This window comes from Cryptomeria japonica, chromosome 6 (genome assembly GCF_030272615.1).
Source record: "Cryptomeria japonica chromosome 6, Sugi_1.0, whole genome shotgun sequence".
Taxonomy (NCBI): Eukaryota; Viridiplantae; Streptophyta; class Pinopsida; order Cupressales; family Cupressaceae; genus Cryptomeria; species Cryptomeria japonica.
This window is the reverse complement of record NC_081410.1, coordinates 647,004,979-647,019,803: the sequence shown is the minus strand read 5'-3', so window position 1 is coordinate 647,019,803 and position 14,825 is coordinate 647,004,979.

Here is a 14,825-nt window from a genome sequence, read left to right as displayed (position 1 = left end):
GACCCCGTTTTGATTAGTTGTCACTTGTCAACTTGAATATGAAATTGTTTGTTATGGTGTTAAATAAATGGAAAAAACAATAAATTCAATATAGCAATATATCAATCTCTTATGCAATTATCACATTATCATTTAGAAAGCATCAATAAGAATTGCATTAATATTTGTGTAGTGTCCTAGATTATACTCCTTTAATTATGAGTATGATTTCACACTCTCTTGGCACGCATTTTAATTTTATCATTCCTTTATATATTATAGGACCATTTAGTACATTAGATTAATATTTAATTCAATATTATGAGTCATATTTTACATTAATAAATCAATACTTTGTTATTTGGGCCCTTGTTTTAACTGTACCCTTTATCTTATATCATTTTAATCTTATATGGGTCGTATATCATTTTAAAGTTCAATGCATTTTTTCTTCCACTTAAATATTGTCTTTTTCATATAAATTACAGTTCTAGTATCAAGGCCCTATTATCTCGTGACCCTAAAAATTTGGACCTATTTTGTCTGAACAAGCAATCGATGAACAGTGCCCAATGTTTTTTGGCCAAAATTTTGAGAGGATAATATGTCATTTTTACCATTTTTGGATCTATCTTGAATGTGAAAAAATGTTTAATTTAAGTCAACCAAACTTGTTTAGTTTACCTTAAGATCACTATATAAGACATGACCCCAAATTCATTTCTTCATCTCATCATTATGTTGTCATTCTAATTCAAAGGCAACTATTCTTCTCCAAGAGCATATCTGAGCTCAAGGAGCAACAAGCTATAGCAAGGCATATTCCATTATGTTTCATAATGAATTTATAATGGATGTTATGATGATTTCATCATGTTATTGCATCCACAGATGGAGGAACTATCCGAAGAGAATTGCCTCATCAATTGAAGGTATAATTAATTTCAATCAATCATTTTCACTTAAATATTTTAATTTAGACTTCTATTTCCTATTCATCATTATTGTAGGGTTAATTCCAACCCAAGTTTTGACCAAGGAAAACCCTTATACAACCCAAACACCATTTTTTCTCCTCCTTTGTGAAGATTCGGGCTAAAAAATAGGTTTCAAGTTCAAAGGGAGTACACAAGAGTGTAGTGCAGACTAAGAAAGGACCAATAAGAGCTAGTTCATTAGAAAACAAAAATACTAGGGCACTTAGCACCACTTTCCACCAAGACTGGGGCACCTAGTGCCATAGACTAGGTGGTTCAATGTAAAATTTGACCAGACAAAAGGTAGGAAACTCTTGAGTTCAATTTGATACATGTCTACACCTCGATAGTTGTCTGGACTAGGGTGCTTAACAACAGTGTCCACCCAATTCCAACTTTGCAAGTTTTAGATTCAGGTTCCTCTTTGCATCCCCTTTCCAATTCTATAAATGTTAGTTCATTTTTAGTTTTGTATTTGTTTGTTTATGTTGTTTACTATCAATTTTGCACCTTTTAGCTTAGTTCTTGTATCCAACTTCAATCAAATCAAAGTTCCCATCTCTCCCAAGGGTTTATAGTTGGGCCTATTGGTTGTTCTATAATGTAATTGGTGAGATTAAGGTTGATTCCTAGTTTTAATTTTCATGTAACTCAGAATAGTGAATCCCTATTTCACTACATTACATTTTGGTGAACCCAACATATCCTACACTTGCATATATATTTTGATTTTTGCATAATATCATTGCATACATTATTTGAAGATTGCTTTGATTACATCATTGTTGATTAATATAGCATATAAGTATCGTGTTTGGTTATAAGTGCATTTGATGAATGGAGTTGTTATCTTCTTTTGCTAATTCAATTTCAAGTTTTATTTAGGATGTTTGAATGATGTTCCCTTTTATGCATATGATGATAACTTAGATCTTCCTTTCATTCATGGTTATTATTTACCCTCTCCTAGAATTGGTCCAACCCATGAAGACACTTTGGTGCAAGAAGAGATTATTAGCACTTTGTTCAAAATCAAAGATCTCCCTCCTATGGATGAAGCTTTTAACAATGGCATTGATCTTTCTCCTAAAATTTACCTCCCTCATGGATATCATTTGGGGAACGAGGATGATATTTTGGCTTATTTTCCTAATGATACCTTATCTTCTTTTCATTTTTATGACCTTTCTCTAGAGATGAAGTATTAATGATTTATGTTTGTCCCTCTCCTAAAGTTTGTCCTACTCATGAGGATATCTTGGAACAAGAAGATGATATCATTAACACTTTCCTTGATGCTCTCTCTCCTAAAGATGAATCTTTAGTGGATAAATAACCTAACTAAGATCAAGCCAATGTTATTCATGTTGCTAGTTATGAGAAGCCTAAAATTGTTGTCCACCTTTGTCAAGATGTCTCTCAACCTCAAAACATACAAGTCATTGTTATTAAGATGGAGTGAATCAATGACCCTATTATCATGTAGTATCTCACACATATAACACTTGAAACAACAAGAAAGATTCTAATGTTCTTCCCTCTTCCCAACCTTTTCTTCCTCCACCCCCTCGTCTTTCACAACATGTTCTAGTAAGAAGTATGATCTTGTTGAGAAGCTTCTCGCCACCCTCCCTAGCTAATATTTCCCTTTAGGACTTGATTCAAACCTCACCCACATATCATGAAATGATACAATAATATTAAAAGAAGATAGATATTCAACCTTCTGCAAGACCTAATGATGTGACTTATTTGTTGGAATGTATGCATGCAACTAAAGTTGACAATGTGTTCTCTCAACATGAGTTGCCTCTTGTAGAGATTCAAAATCAATATGATCCTCTCATGATTATTATTATCATCAATGTTATCACCACACAACGTACTCTAGATAATAATGGTTCAAGTCTTAATGTGTGTGGTATTGACTTGTTGCATAATATTAATGTGGATACTTCTCTTGTTTTACACAACAACAAAAAATCTATTTGTGGCTTTGATAATGTTGGTAGTCATCATTAGGGATAATTACATTGCCTATTAAAATAGGACCTTCAATTATACCCACACTTATTCATGCCATGCTTGATACTCTCACATAAAACCTTCTTCTAGGTAGACCTTGGATTCATGCTATGCAAGTGATCACTTCTACTCATCATTGCAATCTTGTTGGCCCCAATGTTTAAATACTCAAATTTTAAAATTTTACATTAAATCCAATATCTATCTTACTTGAAGTGTGTACTTGTCCAAATTTTTTGGGATATTTAATAATGTGGTTTCAACTCAAAGTCATCAGCTCCAAGCTCTGTCATTTATTGGCCAAAACTTGAAAACATTAAAATTTTGAAAATTATAACGTGTCAAGGAAAAAAATCCAATGGACATGTTTTTAATACCATTTTGAGTTATGGGACCAATTTTCCATTAAGGCCCACTTCACCATCTATGAGATTTTAACATTTACATTTTTATGAGCCTATTTTTTAAAAATGTTAAAATATCATTATTAATGCTTCATCATGAATAAATTCTTATGAGGTATGGTCACCTCATCCCTCTTAGTGTTTGGTCAAAATTTCAAGTCTAAACTCCTCTTCAATCAAAAGTAATGGCAGGGTCTCTAAAATAAGTGAAAGAAGGGCAAGAGGCAAAAAGAAGTGAAGAAACAAAATTAAATTTAAATTTAAATAAAATAAGTTCTAAAAATCACAACTCACAACTAGAGATTGTGAATTATGGGTTTTGAAAACTGAATGCAAAAAGTTGTGAGTTCTAAATTCAAGTTCCACAACTAGGGGCCAGCTTTAAACCACACACACTAGGCAACATATTAAGCTTGGGCAATGTTAGTCAACTCTGGGTGTTTAACACTTTTAAGCCTAGAAGTGTATTCTTAGTGTGACAACACTCATTAAACAACATATTAAGCCTATAAAATGCCAGTCAACTCTGAGTGTTTAACACTTTTAAGCCTAGAAATGTAAGCTTAGTGTGTGTGGTTTAAGTCGTTCCACAACTAGGTTTTGATTTTGAAAAAATTCAAATGCAGGGGTTGTGACTAAAGGTTGTGGATTGTGAAATCAAAACTCACAACTCACAATCGTAAAAAGGGAACATTAATGGGTTATAAAATTGAATGCACATAAGTTTAGAAAGGTGAAAAGTGAATGTTGAATAAGTTGTGAATGGTGAAAAAAGAATGCGAGTATGACTGTAAGTTGTAGAATTTAAATGTGAATGAGTTGTGAAATGCATTTTCACAACTCAAAGTTGTGAATGATCAAAATGTAACCAAAAGTAATTATGTTAACTACTCCAAAAATCAAATTATTAAAAAGATATTGATCATTGTAAAGTTAATTTATCCAACCTTTGTCTACACTCTATATGTTGTTGACAATGCTCTGGTTGATATCCATGCGGACATGAAAGAGTAAACAACGAATATGAATTGTGTGATAGAGTGTCTCAAGGAATACAAAATGTTGGGGAGCAAGGAAGCTCTCAGAATTTTTGAATTACTGAAGCACTCTGGAATGCATCCTAACTTTGTGAGCTTTATTTACTTCTGGTTAATGGATGAAGGTTGCACATACTCCGATCACAAGGATTGCACTACATATATAATTGATCAATAAGTGTCCATGATTGACCTTCATGTCCGTGGCTGTAGCTAATCTGGCTCCAAAAATATCACGATTTCCACATAACATGAGGGTAAGTCAAAAATTACAGATCTTGGTCGTGCTTGGCAAAACTAGCTACGTTTTTTATTTCCGACTGTGTATAACACGAAGGTTAGTCAGTTGTTTTGAAGCCACATTAGCCACGTCCCATGTCAGACGTTGCTTTCTTGAATACATTCTAAACATTATTATAATTATTATTGAGATATATGTTGATTAAATGCTATATGGTGGTCCCATCGCAAGACTACGAGTTCAAGGAAATGGTCAAGCAACGGGGCATGCAAATTCAAATGAGCTCTATATTGTTTTTCCTGCTACAATCCTGCAGGTTGATGAATCAGATTTGCAGTCCTTGTTACAGAAGCGGCTTCAGGATATGAGATATCACGGGATATCCATTCAATAGGTTTGTTAAAAAGATTTAGGAACCCTCGCGTGGATAAATCGACAGGCCTATAAAGGCTGATTTTTGTGGCCTTCACCAGCGTTAAGACATGGACAAAATGCCTCATAGAGATGTAATCTAATGAGATACGATAATTGCATGCTCCATACAAAATAAATTATTGAAAAGGATTTACAAGTTTTCAAGAAAATGTAATGAAAATTACAATGCCAAGTTCCTTGTCTTTTGCCAGCATCATCCCGTGCCAAAGTAGAATTTCTAAAGCAACAAATAGATATCTATCAAATAATGAATGATGAAGAGGTGATATTAAATAGTGTTTGTGAATGTCTTGGTGTACATGAACACAAGTTGAATATACATTAAGTTTTGATTTCTAGGTTTAAAAGTCTTAAATATTTAGAATTGACTGGCATTTTCTATATTTAATATGGTTATTTAAGACTAATCAAACAAACAAGATAAAATGTGCATTATTGAAATGTGGTTTCATGGTGTCTTATGGAGGTTTGAAACGGGATATGAGCATCTATCAAAGCACATAAAATGATTTTGTTATATGTTATACTTACAACTACCTTGTAGTGTGCACTGTGTGTGTGAAAAGTGGACCTGTATCTGTATCTGAATACACAACACTTCAATTAAGTCATTAGATGCATGGTTAGTAAATCAATAATCAATAATGAACAATAAACCATTACAAAGCGACCTATTGTCTTCTAGTAGATGCGATTTTAGTCTTGCTCTCAGATTTCATATGCAACACCAATGACTAGACGACACCTAAACGAAGGATTTAATCTATATGAGCATGAAATTGAGCTAGATGAATGCAAGATTTAAGCTAGATGAATGCAAGATTTAAGCTAGATATGCAAGATTAATTTAACATGATTTAAGCAATATTAAGCTAGATGATTTAATAAATATGCAATGACTAATATGTAATATCTCAATGTAAAATCTCAATGAACCTAGAGCAAAAACAACATAATAACAATATATTCTCCAGGATCCTTTAATGAAAGATGAGAGCCTGAATTTATAGAGAATTCAGAAAGAAACCAACGGCTGAGATCAAATGATGATGAGCGGTCAATATTTTCCAAGAGAAAACACAATCCAGGTGAATTGATGTGATTGGTTGTTTTTCTCAGTTTTAAAGGAAATTGAACTAAAATTAAGATAAAATCAGAAAAAACTGATTTATTCTCTATTTCATTCAATTTTGATATTTAATTGTTTTAATTGCTTTCTCTGAGATTATTTGTTTTTCCAATTAATTCTTTTTTTGATGATTTAATGGCAAATTGATTTATTTAATTAAATATGCTAGGATATTTAATAAAATAAATAGGTTTAATTGTTTAAAAATGATTTACTTGAAATGATCAATTCATTAAATAAATATTTAATTAATATTGGTTGATTAATTTGCCATGTGACATTGGTGATTTAAGAAATTAATTGTGTGCTCAAGATTAATTTTAATTGCCTTTGGTTAGGACCTTGGTGATGTTGTCGAGACTAGGGGCCCATGGTTTAGATGACCATTTTTAGGGTATTACATTTGCCCCTATTTGAATTAATGTGTGAGCAGCGCGTTGGTTCAAAGAATAGTTGATGTCTAGGAGATACCAGTTCTAAACTTGATTGATCACAAACTAGATGAAGAGCGAGGTATTCAACTTGTTTTGAAGCGATGAAACTGAACAGAGTGATTGAAAGCAAAACCGATCCCGAACTCGATTGAACTAGGACCGATGAAGAGCAAAGATACCAAACTTGAACTTGATTGATCAAGAAGTGGATCTTACTAATCTAGAACTTGATTGAACTAGACACAGTGAGCGAAGATAAAACCGATCTTGAACTTGATGGATCAAGATATGAGAAGCGAAGATAAATTGTCCAGCTTGATTCGATGCGATGAAACTGAACACCTACTTAGATTGAGTGTGTGATCAAAGATACTCTTTAAACCCTTGATTGAGTTTAAATGAATAATCAGCTTGATGAAAAATGATGCAACTGATCAACGTTAAGAGATTGATTCAGACAAAGACAATGTCAGCTTGATTTGAAGCGATGAAACTAATATACCCCTAAAGATTGATTTGATAAAGCTTAGTTGCTCAACTTGTAACGAAGATTTTTGAAAGAAATTCTTGACTTTGAGATCATGAGTATGCCCCCTCAGGAGCGAAAGCGAAAGATAGCGAGGGTTGTGCAGTGATTTCAAATAATTATTTGAGCGATGATAAGTTATTTGAGCACAAAGATTAATGTTGATGATTAAAATTAGAGTTGATGTGAGAATTAAATTGAGCTTTAGCATTGATTAACGAGAAATTGAGCGCAAATTGAAGAAGAGAATGAGCAGGTGATGAAAGCGCTAAGTGGTCTCAATTGTGCAAAATTGACTAGGAGGTTGATCTCGGATTTTGATTTCGATCCTGAAAATGGAATCAGGACCGTCGATTTAGCTTAGGGTGCAAGTTTGACGTCTATCGGAGCAAGTTGAAAAATTAGGGTTTTGGCTATATAAGGGGTCCATGTGTAATTTTCAAGTCATTTTCACCTCTCCAAGTTTGAAATTTTAAAAGCCCTCTGCGAAGAAAAATGGCCATTCCAATCCAGGATCACCGTTTTGAGTGCCAGAGACGTCACAATCGACCGCAGAACTACGACCCGGCAGTAAGTGATCGATCTTAAGCCTATTTGAGTTCTCAAATTTTGAATTTTCATTTTTTTTTTGCATTTTTGAGTCGTGTAAGGTTGTGTCTCACAGTTTATTGTGCGGTTTAAGTATATTTATCGAACGATAAATTGTTTATTTTGTGGTTTATCATATGGGCATGTAGGGTTTGTTGTATGAAGTGGGCCCACGTCTCGTACGAACTTGTGCTTTAGTGCCTATTTTGTTGTGCGATATCTAATGTTCTTTCGTATGGAGTTAGTTTTCCGTACTAACTGTAATCCTGATTTGTACGAAATTCTACCTTTCTGTGAAAACTTGTATGAAAAACAAGCATGTTTTAGGGTCAAAATATCAAATTTTGATTTTGCATTTTGTATTTTTGGCTTCATGAGCATGTTTAGCATATTGTAGCGCAATTTGGATCGTGTGCTGACAGTGTTTATGGCTGATTTTGCAAGTTCGATTACCAAATATCTTGTTTTGATGTGGGTATCCACCTACGATGGGATTAGTTCGCATTTTATCAGACGCAAATAGGAATCATATCAATTTGTGCAGTTTTGGACATCTTCTACAGATGCCAGATATCTGTGTAAATAACGGGATGTTGACCACATTAGCAGAGCGGTTTCATTCAGGGCATAACACTTTCCATTACTTGTAGGAGAGATGACTATCACACCTAAGGATGTTTACCGGATTCTCAAGATCCCATTTGCTGGCAACAAGGTCAATTATGATTTTGCTCAACGGCCTCGTATTTTAGCTTTGAGATGTATATTTCATGATGAGACTGTTCTTGAGCGGACCATTACATGGGATGTTATGATGGCTAGATATAGTGAGTTTTTTCCCCTGGCATGTGTGTTAGCAGGTATCATTGGGTGTTTTGTTATTCCAGACAGGGGACAATAGGGCTTTCTATGTGGCTGGGATAGGATGCTCGAGAGACTATTGACTCATCCTAAGAGATTAGGGTGGGGATCTTGTTTGTTAGCCCATATGTATCATGAGATGCACGAGGTTGCATTTAGGGATGGGAAGATCATGGTAGCGAGAGTCTTAGTTTTACAGATATGGGCATGGGAGCACATCCCAGTATGCAGGCCAATAGTAGATGATGTTAGAGAGCCACACAAGCCTATTGTATATTGCTATTCAGGTTATGTCACTCAGCCCCATCTGGGCAAGACAGATTACTAGAGGAGACATCTTGATGATTTTATTTTCGGTAGTATGGAGACCATATAGGGGCTTGGAGCTATGGGATGATTGGAGAGGGTAGATGAAGGATATGTTTATGATGCGTCCTCTTATTGGTATGTCAGTGTCCATTATTGAGCGGTTCGTAGTTTCCAGGGTTATGAGGTAGTATGGCAGACTACAGGGTATGTCATAGGAGTTTACAGCCTATGCCCGATATGGAGATGAGGAGAGATGAGGATGGGCTCCAAGGTTATCCTATGTGCTAAGCATGTAGAAGCTCGTCGGTTTACAGTGAATGAGATGGGATTACTTGGAGGATGTTGCAGATGCAGGGGTATTGCCCCAGTACAGGGATTGGTTCCAAAGGCATCTATTTCCTAGATTCACAGATCCTGCAAAGCACGCACCTCTTATAGAGGAGGCTGAGGATGAGGCACCAGCCCAAGCACATGTACCAAGTCAGGTACAGGGGTGAGGACAAGTGCAGGGTCCGAGAGAAGATGCACCTAGGCAAGTAGGAGGTGATCCTGGGGCTAGCAGCAGTAGGATACCAACCGGAGGGAGACAGTGGCAGAGAGGGGAGGGTGGATTGTTAGGAGTTGTTGGAGTTGAGCTTGGTAGTGCCAAGGTAGTAGAGGGTGGAGGGGAGGAGGAGAGAGTAGCTCCTCTGTAGGTGAGACAGCGGAGAGATGAGCAAGGAGGTGAAGAGGGAGGCAAAGAGCCTATGAGAGAGCAGGGTGTTGGAGGATGAGTTAGAGGGGGGGAGAGTAGGGGGAAGTGCATGCAGCACAGTCTCTAAGGTCTAGATTGGGAGATTCGCAGTCATAGTTGACAATGATGTAGACATAGCTTCCAGAGCGGGACCGACAGCTTGCTGAGGTCAAAGCAGAGCAAGATACTCTCCAGCGAGAGGTTTTGCATCTGACAAGTCGGGCAGCCTATTATGTTGCCGCGTATAGCATAGCAGTCCTAGTGGCACAGCAGGTTGTTTAATATTCACAGTATGTGGCTCAATCTGAGGGAGCTCGAGAACCCAGACAGGACGTCGGTCATCCGGCACCACCTCCTCCACCACCTGGAGATGAGGAAGAGGTAGAGAGCTAGCTTGTTACATCTCTTAGATTTTGTTATATATCCTATTTTTGTAGCCTTATTTGATGCTTGCTCCGATGAGACATTGTATATGGAAGTGGATATCATTTGTACTCTGAGACTTTTATGATAATATATACGAGATCTTGATTTGATTTCATCGTACTTGTGTTGATTGATTATGAGATGTCTTTCTCTATGCTTTATTCTATATGTATGCATATTTTTCAGTATGGATGTATGCAATGGAGATGTGTATGGATGTTTGTTTTTGTTTCTTTTTCATATGCAAATAAATGATGAAAATAAGTAATGAGTAATGCAAATGTTTATTTTTCTTCATGCAATAATATGAATGCAAATAAGTAATAATGAAATGTATGGATCTATAAAAGATGCTCATGTATGCAGCCAACATCTCAATACACAAGTACTTGATTGGAGAAATGATGATGAAAAAGAGACCACTTAGCTGAGAAATGATGATCCTTCAAACTATCATTCAGAAGATAAAGAGATCATTGTTATTATGTCGAAATCACTCGAAATGCATAAAATTTAGAATGAATGCAACCTAAATCTATTCATTGGATTTGGAGTGCTTAATCTTCATCACTGAGCGTTTTACAAACACAGCAAGCATAATAGAGTTCCTTTCTTTTCATATGCAATATTAACTATCTTGTCTGCAATGACCCTTTGTTCATTCATATCCTTGGATAGATTATGCATGGATCTGGATTGCACATTAAAGAAATTCCCTCAAAAGACAAAGAAATGACTCCAACCTCCCTGTAGCATACAAATAAGTGGAGTCGAGGTGTGTGTGGTGATTTCACCTTGATGTGAAGGCACTTATCACAGACACCCAGCTGATTTAGATGTTTCCAGATCATCGGATTCATTCCTACAAGAAGAAAACAAAGAAAAGTATTATGCCCCCAATCCTTGCTCCTCTTAGTCAAGATAGACTTCCTCGAGTTACTCAGAGGGAATAATAAATGAAAGCTAATGTAAAAGACAGCACACAAAGAATTTCATGCATATCTCAAACAGTTTAGTGATTGTTTTCAATAATCTTGTTTTGCTTGTGTACTCAGTGATAAAACTCTTCAGTAGTTAGGAGACAGGTGACTGACTCAGAGTGGATGACCAGGTACCACTGACTGAAAGATGACTTGGTTGATACTGCTTAGGACATGTAAATTGCTCAATCGATTACCCTAAGACTAGGACATTGATCGGTTTCAAGCCATGAGGGTTCCAAAAGAACCAGGATGTCACGAAAGTGACTAAAAGATATGTACAAGCGAAAGCAAAGATGCAGGAAAGCGGGAATGAAAATGGAAAATGCCAATGTAGCGTTGATAGATGGAGCGCTTGAGTACAAGAGGTGCCTATTTACCAGGTTTTCACCTACTTAGCAAGGATTTTTTTTATTTTTTTGTACATTTTATGATTTTTAGGATTTCTTCAGGATATTTTAGCTGTACAAGTTGCTGGAGAAGAGAATACTAAGTGAAAAATTTCTTCAAGTGGATGGTTTTGATTGGTTCACAAAGTTGTTCTCCTTCCGATGTTGAGAATTGATAGGCACCAAAGCCAAAGACTGCAATAACGATGTAGGGAGCTAGCCAGTTGGGTTCAAACTTCCTTTTTTTGTCTCGAAACTATTGATTTCTAGTATTTTCTCTCAGAACAAGGTCACCGACCTGAAATTCTCGTTGTCAAACCTTCATCCAAACGCCACCTACCGACATTCATCCAACAACTCGAGTTATTGCAATCTAGATATTTTGTAGTCTTCAATGGTAACAAGACCTTGCAAAGAAACTCTTAAAGATGGTATCTCTACCTCAATAGGTAAGACTGCTTCAGACCCATAAACCAAAGAAAAAGGTGTAGCCCAAGTAGGTGTTCTAATACTTGTTCTATAAGCCCACAGGGCAGGATTGAGCTGCAGATGCCAATCCTTTCCAGATTAATTTATTGTTTTGTGTAAGATAGTCAATAGATTATTGTTAGATGCTTCGGCTTGTCCATTACCTTGAGGGTAGTAAATGGATGACCAGTGTTGTTTTATTTTGAATTTTTCACAGAGTTCATCTAGATCTTTGTTCTTGAACTGCCCTTCATTGTCAGTCACAATGGATGAAGGTATACCATATCTGCAAATGATATAGTTAAGGATGAACAGAGCTACTTTTTTACCAGTTTCTTTGATGAGCGAAACCGCTTCTACCCAGTTACTGAAGTACTCAGTGGCAGTTAGAATAAACTTGTGTCTGTTAGATGATGCAGGATATATTTGGCCAATGAGATCAAACGCCCATTGTTGAAAGGGCCAATGTGTAACAAAGGGTATGAGATCCCTTGTTGGAGCGTGTATAAGGTTCCCATGTAACTGAAACTTCTCACAAGTTTTAGCAAATTTTATAGCCTCTTTCTCCATGTCTGACCAATAGTAGCCATCCCTTAGTATTTTATGTGCTAAAGTTAGATCATTCAAATGGGATCCACAAACATCTTCATGAACCTTGGATAATGCGCGTTGGGACTCTTCAGTTTATAGACACCTAAGCAAATTACTATCCAAACCTCGCCTAAATAGGTCGTTAGCGATGATAACGTAGAGTGAAGCATTTCGGATTAGGTTCCTTTTCTCATTACGGGAAAGATTGGCAGGGATATCTTGGTCACACAAGTAAGATTAAATGTGGTTGTAGCGAGATTAGTCATGTCCAATAATAGAATGGACCATCTAGGACTCAGGAGAATCATGGGCGTGATAATGTAACTCTTCCACCAAAAATTCAAAGCGAAAATTAGATTCCTATAGCTGTGGTATAGACGCCAAGGTGGCCATGGCATTCACTGCTCTATTTGTTGATCTAGGGATCTGCTGAAATGATACAAAAGTAAAGTATTTCTTGAGATCATCCACCATTCTCTTATTGTTAGGGTTTCAAGCATATCCGAAGCAAATATGAACTAACAATTATATGCAGATTTAAATACAAAAGATAAAGAAATAAAACAGGACATAGATAATACAGAGATTTAACATGGTTCACCCAAAATGGGTTACATCCACCATACACAGTCGTCCAATCTTTCTTATTATCCAGCAAAAATAGTACATCAACCTTACAATGCCTTAAGCATCCCAACCGCTTATAACATGTGTTTTTAGGGTAAAAAAAAAGTCGGCCTTTTTAGGGTTTTATTACAATGTCGGTTTTCATCAAAAAAAAATACCCAAAAAAAATTTTGTTAGGGGCGCCCCTGCCCGAGGCCCAGCCCGACCCCGGACCCCGGCAAGGATACATGTTGAGTGTACAGTACTTTGTTGATCAGTCACCACACCTCAACAATCTCCCACTTGGAGACTGATACTACACGACACCACTGTACATGCAACATCCGCTGGATAAAACACTAGGACTCGACTGGTATAAATTCCACAATTATCAATCAAGAAGACCAATAGAAACTGATGAAGAAATTAGCTTCTCCTGTGGAACTGTCTTCGTGAACATATCAGCAGGATTCTAACTTGTGTGAATCTTCTCAAGCCGTAACTAACCCTCCTCCAAAACAGTCCAGATGAAGTGGTACCTGAGCTGAATGTGCTTTGTCCTTGAATGAAAAGTAGAGTTCTTCGCAAGATGAATGGCACTCTGGCTATCAGTATACAATGGGCGATCCTCCTGTGTCTGACCCAATTCCTCCAGAAAACATTGTAACCAAATCATCTCCCTGCTGGCTTCTGTAGCAGCAACATACTCAGCTTCAGTGGTTGAAAGTGCAACAACATTTTGCAGCCTAGAAATCCAACTAACCACAGTTCCCCCTATAGTAAAAACATACCCTGTAGTGCTCCTCCATGAATCAATATCACCTGCCAGATCAGAGTCAACAAATCCACTCAGAGCAGCATTAGATCCTTTGAAACATAATGCCTTCGTAGTGGTTCCTTTCAAATACCGAAGGATCCATTTCACAGCATTCCAATGTTCCATACCCGGATTACTCATAAACCTGCTCACAACTCCTACTGCATGTGCAATATCTGGCCTTGTGTATACCATTGCATACATCAGACTGCCAACAGTTGATGAATACGGGATGTTAGACATTTTATTAACCTCTTCCTGTGCCTTTGGGCACATCTCCTTAGTCAATTTGAAATGACTAGCCAAAGGTGTACTAACTGCTTTTGCATCCTGCATGTTAAATCTTTTCAACACCTTCTTTATATACTCACTTTGGGACAAATTCAAGGTTCTATTTTTCCTGTCCCGTGTAATCCTCATACCGAGAATTTGCTTAGCTGCACCCAAATCCTTCATAGCAAATGACCTGGCTAATTTTTGTTTAAGATCATTTATGTGTTCCATGTTAGACCCAGCAACAAGCATGTCATCAACATAAAGCAACAGGATAATATAAATGCCATTATCCAATCTCTTAAAATATACACAATGATCAGAATGACATCTATGATAATCGTGTTCAGCCATGAAACTATCAAATTTTAAGTACCATTGTCGAGGTGCTTGCTTTAGGCCATACAAACTTTTCTTCAACCTGCACACCAAGTTCTCCTTACCTTTGACCTCATATCCCTGTGGTTGCAGCATGTAAATTTCCTTCTCCAAATCTCCATGGAGAAAAGTTGTTTTCACATCTAATTGTTCAAGATGTAAATCATCTGCAGCCACAAGACTAAGTACAGTTCTAATTGAAGTCATTTTTACAACTGG